We start from the raw sequence: 16,564 nt of genomic DNA, 5'->3' as shown, positions 1-16,564 counted from the left end.
ACAGACGTCAACTACCCGTGGAGACTTTCAAAATAAAAGGCGTGACCTGCGTGTTTCCCCTAGCGGAAGCGGTAATATCGCAACACAAACCCCACTAGGCTTTTATTTTGAAGGTCATTCTTTTCGCAGCATTTACGGTAAATTTAACAACTTGGAATTTAACAGTGTTTTATTAAAATTGCGGCTTGTGTTTTCAGCTTAACTTAAATATAGATATTAATGCCTTTGCAGCTGTTGTGTATGTGTTATAGCACATAGACGAACTACCTCCTTTAGCGAAAGTAGTCATACAACAAAATCAGTAGTTGCGTAAGCAGGCATTCAATTTTTTGTTTCTCCACTTGGGGGCAGTGCAAGTGTTATATCATCACCAAGTTTGTGTGACGGATGTGTTATGGAGCACTTGTCAGCAGATAGAGCTAAATTATCAGATAAGTAAGAGACGGGTGTAGTATTCGCCCTCGGCTGAGCGACTGAGTAAAGCCATGTGTGGCATTTAAATTGTCCTCTGTGCTCAGCAGCTCGTCAGTAATTTGTTGCTGCTGAAAGCAGCCTTCTGCCATTGGAAATAAGGGGTTATGTAAATGATGAAAATCCTTCAACAGCAAATTAAAAGAGGTTAAAGAGCCATGGGGCTTAGAAAGAGAGATAGAGAGAAAACCTTCCGCCAATGAATTAACACCGGTGACTCTGTCTCTGTATCTGTCCACCTCTCATCTGATGTCATCAGTCTCAGATACTGCTATCAGCTGTCAAGTAAACACTCTCTTTAAAGTCAGTTAACCTGACTTCGCTCAGCTCTGTCAGGTAGTGTCTGATAGCTGCTTGTAGAGTGTCTGGCATTGAGATTTTATCTAATCCTTTATTTCTGTGTGTTTAACTAGTGCAAACAGTGGTGGCGCTTTTTCTTTTTAAATTTGTTATTCAGTCCTGTGAAAAAGCGATTTAAAGATGTGCTTTTCTGTGTTACTGAGCACAGAACAGTAAGCTTTTCCTGTATGTGTTTTTTTCTATATATATTTTTGCTTTTATTTTGACAATGAGCTCGTCTGTATATGAATAAGGGGATATAATTGGTGTTTTCTTCTAACTCTGGTATTTTTTTTTATCAATTTTGAGCAAAAACCCATTAATGTACTCTCTAATACATATCTTTTTAATATAATATCCTCTATTAAAGTGCCTTTTTCTTTGTTAAAACCTATTTAGTTGAGCAGGTTTTATCATTATTTCCTAATAGTGGGTCCTAATGTTGGCTTCAGGTCAACATGGTAAAGAAATGTGTAATAAATAGAGAAACAGAGCATTGTTTATTGCATATTTGAATACTAGCATGGAGGGTCCGGGAATGAGGGCAGCTTAGGATATCTCAAAAGGAAAAAAAGGAATTCAGTTTGAGCACAATGTAAAGGGTCATACAGCTTATCTGAATGCAAATATCAGATGGTAGCTGCTTTCCTTATCACTGTCATAGACACATAATATAACCCCCCCCCCCCCTAATACTAATTTCCATATTTGCCACACCTAAATTCACCGTCCTTGGACATTCCACAAAGTGGATGGAACTGTTAAAAATGTAACCATTTTATTTGCAAGAAAAACAAAGTGCGGGCCATGATTCAATACCCTGCAGAACCACTTTTAGATGATCAAATTCTTGAATATATTGTTTTCTGCATGACTTTTTCTCTCACATTGTTGTGGGGAAATTTGGGTGGCTTCAGTTCACTGAGGTTTGTAAGTATTTGTTTATGCAATACTTGGTCAATGCATCACCTTGACTCTTTTCTTTTTCCTGTTTAGGATCATTGTCCTGTTGCATGAACCAGTTTTAAGCAATCTTTAGCTGTCAGACAGACGGCCTCACATCTGACTCTAGAATACTTTGGTGTACAGAGGTCGATTCAATGACTACAAGGTGCCCAGATCCTGCGGCTCCCTCCACCACCGTGTTTATGCTGTGGTGATCATAATCCCTGTGGATATGCTGTGTTTGATTGTGATTATGGCCAAACCTCTCCACTTTGGTCTGCACAGGTGACATTGTTCCAGGAGAGGTGTGATTATCTTGCTGCCATCTTATTTTAAGAGAGAAAAGGCTTTCCCCTGGCAACTCTTTTAAACAAGCCATGCTTGCTCAGTCTTGTTCTAATCGTACTGTCATGAATTATAATATTTAACATGGTAACTGAGGCCACTAGGGTCTGAGGTGTAGCTCTTTGGTTTTTAGCAGTTTCTTAGAGAATTACACGGTCTGACTTTAGGATGAATTTGCTGGGACATCCACTCCTGGGAGGATTGTGACCGTCAAACTCCCCAAACCTTTTATGTGGGTAGTCTCATTAGCTAACGATCATTAAATCATGTGCATGTGTTTAGCAGCACCTTGATCTCTTAACTCCATTTGGAACAGTAAGACCATGCTTTTACAATCCTGCACAGGTACCTGTGAAATTCTTTTCACATGATTAACTATATTTTCCACATGATCCACACACCAGCTAGTATTGATCAGGCTATAATAGGTGCATTCATTGGCATGAATGTCAATAGAATAGAATTCAGATTAATCTAATTAAACCCTAAAATTAAAACGTGATGGCGTTATGAGGGACAGAGGAACTCACAAACAAGATGCCAAAGCAACAGTGCTTGAGATGATAGATTAATAATAAAAGATAATCACTATCTGACAGTTATATACAAGTAAGTTATAAGTTATATACAAGTAATCAGTAAATAGCAGACTTGCTATGAAGTATCAGATAAACAGAAAAATGTCAGAGTTTCTAAAACCCACAAGTTGCATCTTTAAAAAGCTCCACCATGACAACACGCCTGTGATTCCTTATTGTAAATGTGACCATTTTGAGATGTTTCATTTCCTCTGAAAATGTGTAACGATGAATAAAAAGTGAAGAAATCTAAAGTGTAAAGTCTAAAGTGTGCGTGTGGCTGCCGGATGAGTGTTTGATTGTTTCAGAAACAGGCATGACCTTTGTCAGAGACACTAAAGATCTTTGAAGGGAGTGTAATGTGTAAACCACATCTGTCCTGAAAGGAGCCATAAATGCTATCGGAATTCCACGAAGGGGTAATAGGGCTACGTACAATATATTATTGATCATTTTGAGAATACAGTTGAAATTTCGAGATACAATTAGAAATATTAGTTGGCAATATTTGTAGATGACTTAGTTAAATCGTACTTCAGTATCAGCTTAGGTAACAGGAAATGGATTTCTCTTGGCCTGGCTTGTGCAAAATAAAGTGGCTGGCGCTTGGTTACACCCTCGTGCAGCAATGAGGATGTACGCCGTATCACAATGCACGATAAGACGGCGGATCAACTCATTTCACTAACTCATCTACACGAGGCTATTTTGTAGCAGGTGTAGGAGCTGCGGCAGTTGTTCGACTTGACATGACAAGTCGTCATGTCATGGCAATACTATTACAGTACTGTAATAGTATTTTGAGTATAATCTTGAAATTTCAACTTTAATCTCAAAATGAATATTCTTTTTCTTAATGTAGCCCTAAGACTCCATTGTAGCCTTTTCTCTAGAAAACAAGAGAAGAGAAAATCTGGGAGGCAAAGAAAATCTAAAAACTGTTGAAACTTTACCGTGCTGTGTCCTATTTGCTGTCCCGTAAGCGGATAGTAAATAGTTTTATAGGGGTAGCGGTAAATGTGTCTTGATCTTATTTCTTAGACCACCGTTATCACTGAGTGACATCAAAATACTCAGAATTCACTCACAGAATCGGTGGAGTGTACCAGTGCCACATCAGGACAGATGCTGATGTCATTTGAGAGGGGATGGGTGAAACAGTGTAGATTAGGCCATGTGCAGACTTGTTTTGGAGATTTGGGTGGATTCTGTACAAAATAAATTCCACTCAACAAAGATAAAATCTAATGTCTCCAAAGGTTGATTCTGTTAGCGTAGCGTTTTGTGGGAGAAATGTTTCGTCACTCATCCAGGTGACTTCTTCAGTCTCAGCTGACTGCAGGTTTCCCCAATCTTATAAACAGTACATTTGCATAATGACTGAAACCAGCCCACTGAAGGAACAATGGGCTGGGAGGTCAGTTCCTTAATCTTAATTATGCAAATTCTCATGACCATTGATCAACAACCACTGACCAAAACCCACTGATCAAAGACCACTGATCAATGGCCATGAGTACCATTCACAGAGAGTTGGGGAATGGCTGCAATCACAGGATTGTAAGATGTCGAAAGATGTACAAGTCTAAGACCAGGCAACAAAGGAAGTTTGACTTGCTTGTTGTACTTCGGAAACCACCGCAAAATACGGAGCGTGTCCTCAGTGACCAGAAGAGACAAGGATGCGACACAGAGGATGTGGACAAGTGGGTGAAGAATTTGTCTGAAAAAAATGATACGACCAAGACAAAAACTGGTATTTTGTAAATAAAATAATAAACGTGAATTCACTGTGTAACTGTGTAACTTTTTTAGCAGCGTCCTCCTGAAATGCACTAACAACACTGAGAGTAACATCCTCCTCTATGCCCCTTAATGCTCTCTGGTCGCTATGGTAACATGTAAATATTTCTTTCAAAATGAGACACACAACTACAAAACAGAAAAAGACCCAGGGAAACAGAGTTAATGATAAAAATCCTGAAAACCATAAATTTCACACCCGAGCCTCAACTCTTGCGGGGTTGGGGGCAGCTTACTTAGATAACTTAAAAATGTTATTGTCTGGCTTTTTTCAGTGTTTTATTTGTTCCTGAGTAAATCGGTTTGGCTGAGATTAAAGTTATAGTTTTCACACTGCTCCCTCAAATATAACAGGACAATAGCTCACATTTCTGTTTAATCAGTTTTCTGTTTGATGTTTATTCAGCTAAGAGCAGACTGTTGAGTTTGTCTCCACCGAGACAATCTGCAAATTTCATTAAAAGTGTAATAAACTATCATAATGTCTTTATTTTTAGTTAGCACATACCTTAACACTTCAAGCTGTAAGGTAATGATAGTTATATAAGAGCAGATGCATGCTGGTGCAATAAGCTGTACGTTTTACGTCCACTGGATGCATGATCTTAGTCGACTAATCGCAAAAATAATTGGTGACTAGTCGACTATCAAAAAAATTTGTGGCAGCCCTACTGTTGAGATGCCATTCTTAATGAAGTTAAACAGGGAAATGCTGATGTATGCCAAATTACACAAGCTGGACTGAAAACCAGTGATAACATAAGTGATTTCCTCCTTACAACAGTGAGTGTCTACAGTCATCTGTAAAACACAGTGGAGGCTCTGTCACGGTTTGGGGCTGCGTTTCAGTCACTGGTGTTGGAGATCTTGTAAAAATTGATGGAATTATGAACACAGAAAAGTACCATCAGATTTTGATTCCCCATGCTGTAGCATCTGGAAAAATTCTTATTGGTAACTGCTTCATTTATCAACCTGAAAATGACTCTAAACACACTGCCAATGCAGTGAAAGCATACACGGAGAGAAAAACACATATGAAAGGCTGTCAGTGATTGGTTGGCCTGAAGAAATCCAAAGTGTAAAGTCTAAAGTGTGCGTTGGCTTTGAATGTCCTTGAAGAAACGTAATCTGATCACTGAGCTCATTTTAAGAGAGAAAAGGCTTTCCCCTGGCAACTCTTTTAAACAAGCCATGCTTGCTCAGTCTTGTTCTAATCGTACTGTCATGAATTATAATATTTAACATGGTAACTGAGGCCACTAGGGTCTGAGGTGTAGCTCTTTGGTTTTTAGCAGTTTCTTAGAGAATTACACGGTCTGACTTTAGGATGAATTTGCTGGGACATCCACTCCTGGGAGGATTGTGACCGTCAAACTCCCCAAACCTTTTATGTGGGTAGTCTCATTAGCTAACGATCATTAAATCATGTGCATGTGTTTAGCAGCACCTTGATCTCTTAACTCCATTTGGAACAGTAAGACCATGCTTTTACAATCCTGCACAGGTACCTGTGAAATTCTTTTCACATGATTAACTATATTTTCCACATGATCCACACACCAGCTAGTATTGATCAGGCTATAATAGGTGCATTCATTGGCATGAATGTCAATAGAATAGAATTCAGATTAATCTAATTAAACCCTAAAATTAAAACGTGATGGCGTTATGAGGGACAGAGGAACTCACAAACAAGATGCCAAAGCAACAGTGCTTGAGATGATAGATTAATAATAAAAGATAATCACTATCTGACAGTTATATACAAGTAAGTTATAAGTTATATACAAGTAATCAGTAAATAGCAGACTTGCTATGAAGTATCAGATAAACAGAAAAATGTCAGAGTTTCTAAAACCCACAAGTTGCATCTTTAAAAGTGTGCGTTGGCTTTGAATGTCCTTGAAGAAACGTAATCTGATCACTGAGCTCATTTTATATGACCCCAACCTGTTAGCCTTTAAGATAATAAGTGTGATAAAAATAACTTTCATTTTATCTTTTGCCCCATAAAAATATACCCTTTGCCTCCTTCGTAATTACTACAGATATTACTGTAGAGGGTTTCGCCTCTCTGACATAATTGTGATGTGATGATCTGAAGAGTTATAGGAATTTACTTGGTAGCTATACAAAAAAATTTAGTTAAAATTACAATATGTCTCTATGAAAAGTAGAGAGCAACTTTCTCTTCACCTAACAGTACAAAGTCCTGCACAGCCATCCTTCATCCTTCGCTGATGTATAACTTGGATGTGGTCCAAGAACAAATTATCTTCTGTATGTTTGCATTGTTCCCTGGAAAAGATCCAACAATCATAATCCAGGCTGGAATTGCATTTCCTGAAAAACGTAACTAAGAACGCAAACTGCATAATAATGAAACTGACTAGAAGATGGGGTTAATATTCACACATCCCACATCATAGTTTTCATGTTTAATGAAAACTAATTTTCTCTCAGGGGTTCCACAAGGATTCTTTCTCAGACATTTGCTTTTTTAAATAATTGCTTTTGCTTGGCGAGTTTATAGACAGTACAATTTAACACCTTTATTCTAGTGACTTATTTCATCATGTCGCATTATTTTTCAACTACAAAGTTATATTTTTATTACACATTCTCCTCAGGTCAGAGGTCATCGAGTTAGAACTGAAGTGGCACTTTTGTTTACACAGCTTTTATGTTATTCGATCTTTTCGAGCAGCTGCTGTCATCAGCGTACAGACTCGGTAGTCCCGATAGTTTTAAATCATTATATAGAGACCTTTACCTCACTGGGGGTGGCTGTGCATCAGGAGGCAGACCAGGTAGTCTTCTAATTGGAAGGTTGGTGGTTTGATCCCTGGTTGCTTCAGTCTGCATGCCAAATATCCTTGGGCAAGATATCTGCAGGAATGTTAGAAAGCACTTGAGCATAGAAAAAATGGTTCAGGTAAATGAGGCGTAAAAAAGTGCTATATAAGAACTGATTCTCAAAATGCTTTAAAGCGTCAAATATTAGATTTGAAGTGAGGCAGCCAAAGTTGCTACAGCCTCCATTTGAATCCTCAATATGCATATTATCTTGCTAAACATTCCTAATCACTTCGATGCCAATTAGTTTCATCCTGTTTTTGTTTAACAAAATAATTCTTAGTTGGTGGCTTCTTTCAAATACAGGTCAGTTTAACCTCTCTGCACTTTTTTCTTCTTTTATTTGCTAAACAAGCCCATTTGTTACATTTGTTTGTGAATTTCTGCACTGATATTTGGATGAATCGTGTTTACACTCAAACAAAAAATGTAAGAAATTACTTTTCTGGTCATTTCATTTATTTGTTTGTTTAGTTTCTTGGCTCTTGGGTGATATGGATCACGGAGCCTGTTAGAGTTTCTTGTCCACCTACTTGTTCACCCCTTTGGGCTTTTGAGCGTCCAAACTTTCAGTCAACAATGAGCTGAAATGAATATCCACTGCTCACTTTAAAGACTTGAAAATACAAAGAAGCCTCATGTGTGAATATCATTCTGGAAACACACACCAATTTCTTTTTTTTTCTTCTTTTCTCTCTTTTTCCTCGACTGTTTTGTTAAAGAACAAAAACAAGAGGCCTCGGCAAAAGTCAAACCCAGGTTATCCCTCCAGCAAATCACTTCTGTGGCTCACAGTGAGATGCAGAAACCATTTATAAATTCTACTTGCGGTGCATTAAAGCACTTAATGGTTTGTCTTGCTAGCACGCTTGCGCTGCTTAAACCCAATCCAATAATAGCAGATGACATACAACTGAGAAGAGAGCACAGATCTGCTGAGGAAGCTCTTGGCTCATGTAGCCGAGCAGCATTTAAAACTAGATTTCCTTTTTTCCTCTTTCCTTTTCCCCCATTTAAAAAACATATATCTTGCTCTGACACACTGGGCCCAGGTGTTGCCAGTATCATCGGTACCTGCAGATGAGAAGGAAAGCAGGGCATAGTGGGCCATCACATCTCCCCATCTGCATTGTGCCTTCAGAGATGCCTCTGCATACAACACCAACAAGAAGAACTGATTCTCACTGTATATTTCCTCCTTTTTAGACCGTTTACTACAAAGCCTAAACTTTTCAGTAGCCATGCTACATTGAAAGTCACTTAAATTGCATTTCTAGCTCATTCTGATCCCCGATTTGCTTGCATAACTTTTCAAAACTTTCCAAGAAAACTGGAAATTCAAGAATATCAAAAATTTCAAGAGTACACTTGACATATTGCTCTCTAGAATGTAGTAAACTTTTAAGGTTCACACATGATCATCAACAGTGGGCCTTTTTCACCGGCTCAGAAAAAGTGAAACTCTCCCATCGCTGCATTTGTTTTGCATTTGTTGTACAGTTGCTAGTCACTGTGGGGGGAAAAAACACTGGCAGCTTTGACTCTTTCACGCCAAATTGTGTTAAGGACATGCTGCTGTGCTATAGTGACGGTGTGTTTTCAGAAACAGTTGGCTGGACAGCTCGCCAAGCTGAGCAAACAGGAGGCAGTGACCACGATTTACCCAGCTCTGTAGCCTCTGTATTTAGTCTTTCCAGCCACCACTGCTAGCAAGTGCCTCAAAGATAAGGTGAAGAAGCAAGTAAAAATAACGTAAAGACCTCATATGTGACGTGCTGAACATTTTCAGGTAAGTGTAACTCTGTAGAAACGGTTGCTATGGCTCCCTCTTTTTTTGCAAGTTTTCCTCAAAAATACATAGTAAAGCAGATACAACACGAGGCGAAATCGAGGGAAAAGTTAATGATTATCGAGTACTAATAGGAAAATTGTATGGAAACTATCAATACCAGATTAATTTGTAACATGATTATGTAATTCCGTTCTTGCCTGTGAGAGAAAAAAAGGAGTTCGGCCACAACAGGTGCCTTTCAGATGACCTTCCCTTCTCTTAAAGATAGCCTGTTTTTGATGTTGCCACTTGCTTTATTACATTATAGATTATCTGACATCCTCACAACTACTTTCTTCTATAAAGGGCTTGGCTGCATTCATACCACATATTATTCACTTTTCTGACGGTTTAAGACACTCAGGTGAAGTTAAAAACACAGACAGGACTAAAACGTCATAAGCTGGCCTATACTGCTTTGCCTGCCCACACTCCTAGCACCTTAGCTTTACTATCACACAGGAAGCGCACACCAATTACATCTCCTTGGAAAGTATTGATAATCCTGTACATGTTGCAACACTATCCTCCATTGACCTCTGGTAACATGCTATTATATGTGGGAGGGCTGGAAATGACTGGGTGGGTGATAACAGGGTCATAAAAGTAGCTGTCTGAATATATCCGATGGGAGGCAGAAGGGAAGCAAGGCATCAGTGACACCCTCTCAGGTGAGTAAGTCGGTTTTTCTCTTGAGGTTTTCTTAAATCTTTTGGATTCATTCATAGACTGCTGTGGCATCGGGGTAAATACTCTTATTACCGTTGATGTGACCACAAATACTCGCTTGAGAGTTTTTGTGTTTTTTATAACTGTATTTACAAATCAGTGATTTCTTGGTGATATCGAGCCATGACATGGAAATTCATTTAGGCTCAATTGGCATTTATTTAAAAATATATTTTTTATTATTTTTGCCTTGTATAATACATTATACCCACATATTATTGATGACTGAGTTTGATTGAAGTTACTCTTATCTGTCTCACATGATAAATTCAGGATTCATGATTTTCTGTCTGCAAGTGAGAGATTTTAGAGAAATTAACTCACCGTCATGTTTGTGCTTTTATGTTTTTCATGCAGCTTTTGACCTGAGGAGTCTCTTTGACTACGTCAATTTATTTCAAAGCACAATGAAGCTGAGTCTTGTTCTATCGGCTTTTTGCCTTCTTACCACAGGTAAAAAAAAATTACAATACATAAACCTTTAAAAAAGATCCTTTTAGAAAAGGGAAGACAAAACCTTTTTTTAAAGAGAGTGTGAAGAGAATAACTAAAGATTATTAATTAACTGTTATTCACACACAAAGCATCACAACAAGATTATCTTAAAAACATCTCTGGCCACTTTGCCCTCAAATGGAAGCTGACTGAAATATTCGGCATATATACATCAAATAACTTTGTTTAATTCATAGTTTATGATTTTTTTTTAAAGTTGAAAAAGTTTTTATGGTTAATTTCGGCCACATCTATATCCAGACTGACCTTTCATTTTTTGTGTGAAGGATGATCTGTTTCATGGTGTTAGCATAGAATCTAATCATAGTTGTAGCATACCATCGTAGCGAATTTTAATGGTGGTGGACCAAAGTTAAAGCATTTCCCGGTAATCAAAGGGAAGGTTGATGGGAGGCCATGTAGACAGAGTAGGAAATGTTGAAATTCTTGAAAGGGTTAGGCCTTCGGGGGGGGGGGGGTTGTTTCAATAGCGTCATTAGAGCAAAGGTTGAGTTTATTATCTATGACATTCTCCCATTAAGAATGCAAAGCTGTAAATAAGTACTGAACTCCATTATCTTGATATTGGACAATAAATGTCAACAGCTGAAATTTGAGATCTTTAATCTGGAAACATTTTTAATAAATTTTAGAAAATGTTTTGTTTAAAAGAAAACATGTGTTAAGGCAGAAGTTGTGACTAGTTTCTGTGAGCATCACAGGAACAGAGGTTTGTTAACCTTTTGGGAAACCTTTGTATGATCTTGCCTTTTAACCCTTTTTGATCTTCCTGTCAGTATTTCTGTGTGGAGGAGAGAACATTATATCAACTAGCATCGCACCAAAAACCACTGCCTCAACTAACGTATTCAGCACGACCACAGACAGCCCATCCAGCACGACCACAGACAGCCCATTAAGCACGACCACAGACAGCCCATCCAGTACGACCACAGACGCCGCATCCAACACCACCACCATTATCCCCACCATTATAACTAATTCTACTGAATCAGTTCCTACAACTGAGATTGTTCAGGAATCCAATTCAGGGCTTTCACCGGGCGCTATAGCGGGCATCACCATCGGCTCCATTGCCGGTGTGGGAGCAGTCGGTCAGTACTACACACGAGCATGAATTTACCATCATTTCTGCTTCCTCTATCACATATCATCTGTTATTCATTAACCAGGATGGCACTGGGGATGAGCCATAGCAACCGAGAATATTATTTACAGATACAGGAGCCTATTGGCACGAAAATATGCAAATATAGAAGGAAATAAGTTGTGAAAATTATGAAAATGTATTAGTGATAGTTGTAAAGGATTACAATATTCTTAGGAAAGAAATTGGTTCTCTAAGATAAATGACATGATAGAAAATAATAATTGAGACTTTTGTTACAGTGTTTCACAATTTTGAGTATTTAATCAGTAATTTCTCGACTAGTCTTGGACTCATATTTGTTTTGCGAGACATTAATAAATGAATAATAGTTAATCCATTTTTATTGCAGGTGGTGGTATCTTTGGTTTATTGAAGTACACAGGGAAGATCTAAGACCAGCTGTTGCACAATAAGGATCGAAGTGGATGTAGATCGTCAGATGAAACATGTCCTATCCTGAGATCAGACTTAATCCTGACCATGCTGAGTGGATAGAGTAAGGCCTAAATGTCTGAATGGCTCAAGAAGGAATAAACTGATATATGTATAGTATATGTATATTCAAGATTATGATCTCATGGGCCAAGAGGAAGACATAATAATGTCTGTTTCACCACTTTGCTATTTTGATTGCTTGACTGATGGCCAGAAAATAATCCTTAGCTGATCAAAACATTTACATAATAGTATGAAATGTATTCATATTTTATTTGATATGTTTATCTTATTGACAGATACTACTCATCTAGTCGGTTAAATGTATTTAATTTTATGAGTTAATCTTCCTAATGTCCTTCACATTTGATGTTTTGTTTCAATATAAAGGGTAGACTGTTTAACTATAAAAAAGGTTTTTTGTATAGAAACAAGAATACATAAGCTTTTGTGTTCATTTATAAAGGTAAAAAATCTTTGTAAGTGAATACCGATATTTCCTTTAAGCTAAATAATTAAATTTTATTGATAACATTTTCTTAAGATTAATTTGGCATTTTGCTCAAATACTGTAATTTCCTAGTGAAAAGCTTTGCAATCACTATGTTGTAAATTAATAAATAAATATAAAAATATAATATGCTTTCTATAGCTGTCAAATAAAAGTGTTGCTTGAGCCATCTAGGCTATTGATTTATACACATACTTCCTTTAGTAGCTGAGTTATTTGCTTAATTTATGAGTTTATGACTTTACCACCCATAGGCTTGGTGCTTCACTTTATGGTACAATGATGGTTAGGATTGAGAACAACAGTCTATCAGTGAAAACAGATTGAGAAAATAATGTTTTGTTTGGGACTAGCTAAGTTTTTTGCAAGCTTTCAAACACCTAGCGTTTCCTCAATAATCTGGGTCTTGCATTGTTTGGTTTTATGCAGTTTTGTCTCTGAGACACTTGCCCAGCTCATGCTAGCTTGATGAAAAAGAATTTAATCTTTGACATATAACAAATACAGTCAAACACAAAAAACAATGAAACTGACATGAAATATATAATGTTCTAGTGTTAGCTAACACTATAGTGTTAGCTAGCGACCAGCAAATGTAGAACTTTTTTGTGAAAATCTACAAGAAGAAAAGAAAACTAAAAGTAATCAAACTGTACTTGAAGTAAATCCAAAATGCCAACTATGACAATTATGTCAGAATCAGAATCAGAATCAGAATCAGAATACTTTATTGATCCCTGGGGGAAATTATTTTTTGTTACAGTGCTCCATTTTAAACCAACATTAAGACAAGACAGACAATACGCTAACTAAGAATAGTACAATATATACATATATATACATACATACATACATAAGTCACTTATAAATAAATATTTGGAAAAGAAACATGTGTAGTTGTAGCAGCAAACAGTGTGTTAAGTGGATGCGTTGTACAGGGAGATGGCCACAGGCAGGAATGATTTCCTGTGTCGTTCAGTGGTGCTTTTCGGTAATCTCAGTCTCTCACTGAACGAGCTCCTGTGACTGACCAACATGTCATGGAGTGGGTGGGAGGTGTTATCCAACATTGTCTTTATCTTGGACAGCATCCGCCTCTCCGACACCACCTTGAGGGAGTCCAGCTCCATCCCCACAACATTGCTGGCCTTACGGATCAGTTTATTAAGTCTGTTGGCATCTGCGACCCTCAGCCTGCTCCCCCAGCATGCAACAGCATAGAGGATCGCACTGGCCACAACAGACTCATAGAAAATCCTCAGCATTTTCTGGCAGATGTTGAAGGACCTCAGTCGCCTCAAAAAATAGAGACGACTCTGGCCCTTCCTGTAAAGTGCTGTGGTGTTTTTAGCCCAGTCCAGTTTATTGTCAATGTGTACTCCAAGGTATTTATAGTCCTCCACAATGTCAACACTGACCCCCTGGATTGAAACAGGGGTCAAGTGTTTCCTGGTCTTCCTGAAGTCCACGATCAGTTCCTTGGTCTTTGCCACGTTGAGCTGCAGATGATTCTGCTCACACCACGTGACAAAGGAGTCGACCACAGCCCGGTACTCTGTCTCATCATCCCTGCTGATGCATCCAACCACCGCAGAGTCATCAGAAAACTTCTGAAGATGGCATGTCTCTGTGCAGTGGCTGAAGTCTGTGGTGTAGAGGGTGAAGAGGAAGGGGGAGAGGACAGTCCCCTGTGGTGCCCCTGTGTTGCTAATCACCTTGTCAGACACACACTGTGGGAGACGTACATATTGTGGTCTTCCTGTCAGGTAATCAACAATCCAGGACACCAGAGAAGCATCCACCTGCATCGCTGCTAACTTATCACCCAGGAGGGTCGGCCTGATGGTGTTGAAAGCACTGGAAAAGTCAAAAAACATGACCCTCACAGTGCTCGCCGGCTGGTCCAGATGGGTGTAGACACGATTGAGCAGGTAGATGATGGCGTCCTCTGTTCCGAGACGAGGCTGATAAGCAAACTGAAGGGGATCCAGATGTGGTCTTACTATGGGTCGCAGCTGGTCCAGGATGAGCCTTTCCAGGGTCTTCATGATGTGGGAGGTCAATGCCACGGGCCTGTAATCCTGGGGGCCACTGGGACGTGGCGTCTTTGGTACAGGGACGAGGCATGATGTCTTCCACATCACCGGGACCCTCTGCAGACTCAGACTCAGCATAAACAGTTTATGAAAGACTCCACACAGCTGGGGGGCACAGGTCTTGAGGACAAGGGGACTCACTCCGTCTGGTCCAGCAGACTTGCCTGAGTGAAGTCTCCTCATTTGCATCTCAACCTGGTATTGAGTGAAGGTGATGGGTGGGGGAGGGGTGTCAGGACTCTCACAGGAGGCAACATGTGAAGAGAGAGGCTGGCACAGTGGTGTGGCTCTGGATTCCAGGCTGACTGCAGGTGAGGTTGTGGGGGTGGGAGCAGACACTGTGGTGTCGAATCTATTGAAAAACAGATTCAACTCGTCGGCTCTATTCTCACCTCCCTCAGCTCCCCTGCTGTTGGTTGGCCTGAATCCAGTGATGGTCTTCATGCCCCTCCACACCTCTCTCATGCTGTTCTGCTGGAGTTTCCACTCCAGCTTCCTCCTGTAATTGTCCTTAGCCTCTCTGATCTTGTCCTTTAGTAACACCTGGACCTTCCTCACCTCCTCTTTGTTGCCCCCTCTGAAAGCCCTCTTCTTGTTGTTGAGGAGGGCTTTGATGTCCTTAGTCACCCACGGCTTGTTATTTGGGTAACAATGAACAGTCTGAGCTGGAACAATGGAGTCGGTGCAGAAAGTTATGTAGCCTGTGATACACTCAGTAAGCCCATTGATGTCCTCGGCGTGAGGCTCACAGAGTGTTTCCCAGTCGGTCACCTCGAAACAGCCCTGTAGTTCCGCTATTGCCTCCTCTGACCACCTCCTAACAGTCCTGGTGGTCACAGGTTCCCTCCTCACAATTGGCACATAGCGGGGGGTGAGGTGAATCAGGTTATGATCTGACCTACCAAGTGGGGGGAGGGAGGAGGAGCTGTATGCATCCTTGACGTTAGCATACAGTAAGTCTAAAGTTTTCTCTCCCCTGGTGGGACAGTCCACATATTGTTTGAATGTTGGTAGTGTATTGTCCAGTGATACATGGTTGAAGTCACCCGAGATCACAATAAAGGCACTCGGGTGCTGAGTCTGTAGCCGAGCTATGGCAGAGTGGATAGTGTCACATGCAGCTGTGGGGTTAGCAGAGGGGGGAACATAAACAGCCACCAAGATGACGTGAGAGAATTCCCTGGGTAAATAATACGGCCTGAGTCCAACAGCACACAGTTCAGTGTCCGGGCAACAAATCCTTTCTTTGATTGTTATGTTGGCAGGGTTACACCACCGGTTGTTAACTAAACTAACTGTGCCCAAAACTTTGGTGTGAAACGGTTGATGCCATACTCATGGTTATGGTAGGGTGACCAACTGTCCTCTTTTCCCTGGACATGTCCACTTTTCACGTTCTGTCCGGGCCATCTGGGAGGAGTTTTGAGATCGATGAAAATGTCCGGGTTTTTCTATAGGCCTACCCATATGTGTGACGTCATCCCAAGCTGCTGTTTTGTGAGTGGTTGTTCTGCGCTCACAGACGGGACAGACGGCGCTCTGATGATGTTTAAAAGATGCCAAACCGCAAGTGAAGCATTTCAGATCAACTGCAAAAGAAATTTCCTCGTAAAGTCCCAGTACTGGTAAAAAAAAAAAAAATTATACAGATGAGGCCTTATTTCTGTACCATTATTTAATTTGAGGGGTTTTTAAGTTAATTTTTAGCACTTGTTTACTTGAAAAAGCCCATATGACATTTTTTATTTCAACATTCATTAACCGCACAGAGAAGGCATCGTTTAAATATGTTAACATTTTCTTTAAGCAAACAGTATCATTAAAGTTCTTCATGACTGGGCCAAGTGTCCTCTTTTTGGAAATCAAAATATGGTCACCCTAGGTCACCCTAAGGAAGATAGTCAGTGGGTACTGTTAATACCAGTACTTTCTCAGATAAACATTAGCAAAAAGGCT

General features: G+C 39.7%; 1 long non-coding RNA gene across 3 annotated transcripts; it reads left to right on the top strand.

Moving 5' to 3' along the window:
- The first annotated feature begins 9,007 nt into the window (after nucleotides 1-9,007).
- LOC308386936 lies at nucleotides 9,008-12,639 on the top strand. Of its 3 annotated transcripts, none has more exons than XR_013969876.1 (4): nucleotides 9,008-9,129; nucleotides 10,258-10,353; nucleotides 11,193-11,510; nucleotides 11,916-12,639. It is a non-coding gene; the product is annotated as an uncharacterized lncRNA (long non-coding RNA). The 3 variants fall into 3 exon arrangements; XR_013969877.1 differs by lacking the exon at nucleotides 9,008-9,129 and adding an exon at nucleotides 9,780-9,842; XR_013969878.1 differs by lacking the exon at nucleotides 9,008-9,129 and adding an exon at nucleotides 9,826-9,846.
- The last annotated feature ends 3,925 nt before the right edge of the window (nucleotides 12,640-16,564 follow it).

Source organism: Rhamphochromis sp. 'chilingali' (assembly GCF_963969265.1).
Source record: "Rhamphochromis sp. 'chilingali' genome assembly, chromosome: 19".
NCBI classification, from domain to species: domain Eukaryota; kingdom Metazoa; phylum Chordata; class Actinopteri; order Cichliformes; family Cichlidae; genus Rhamphochromis; species Rhamphochromis sp. 'chilingali'.
This window is presented reverse-complemented; position numbering and strand designations above follow the sequence as displayed.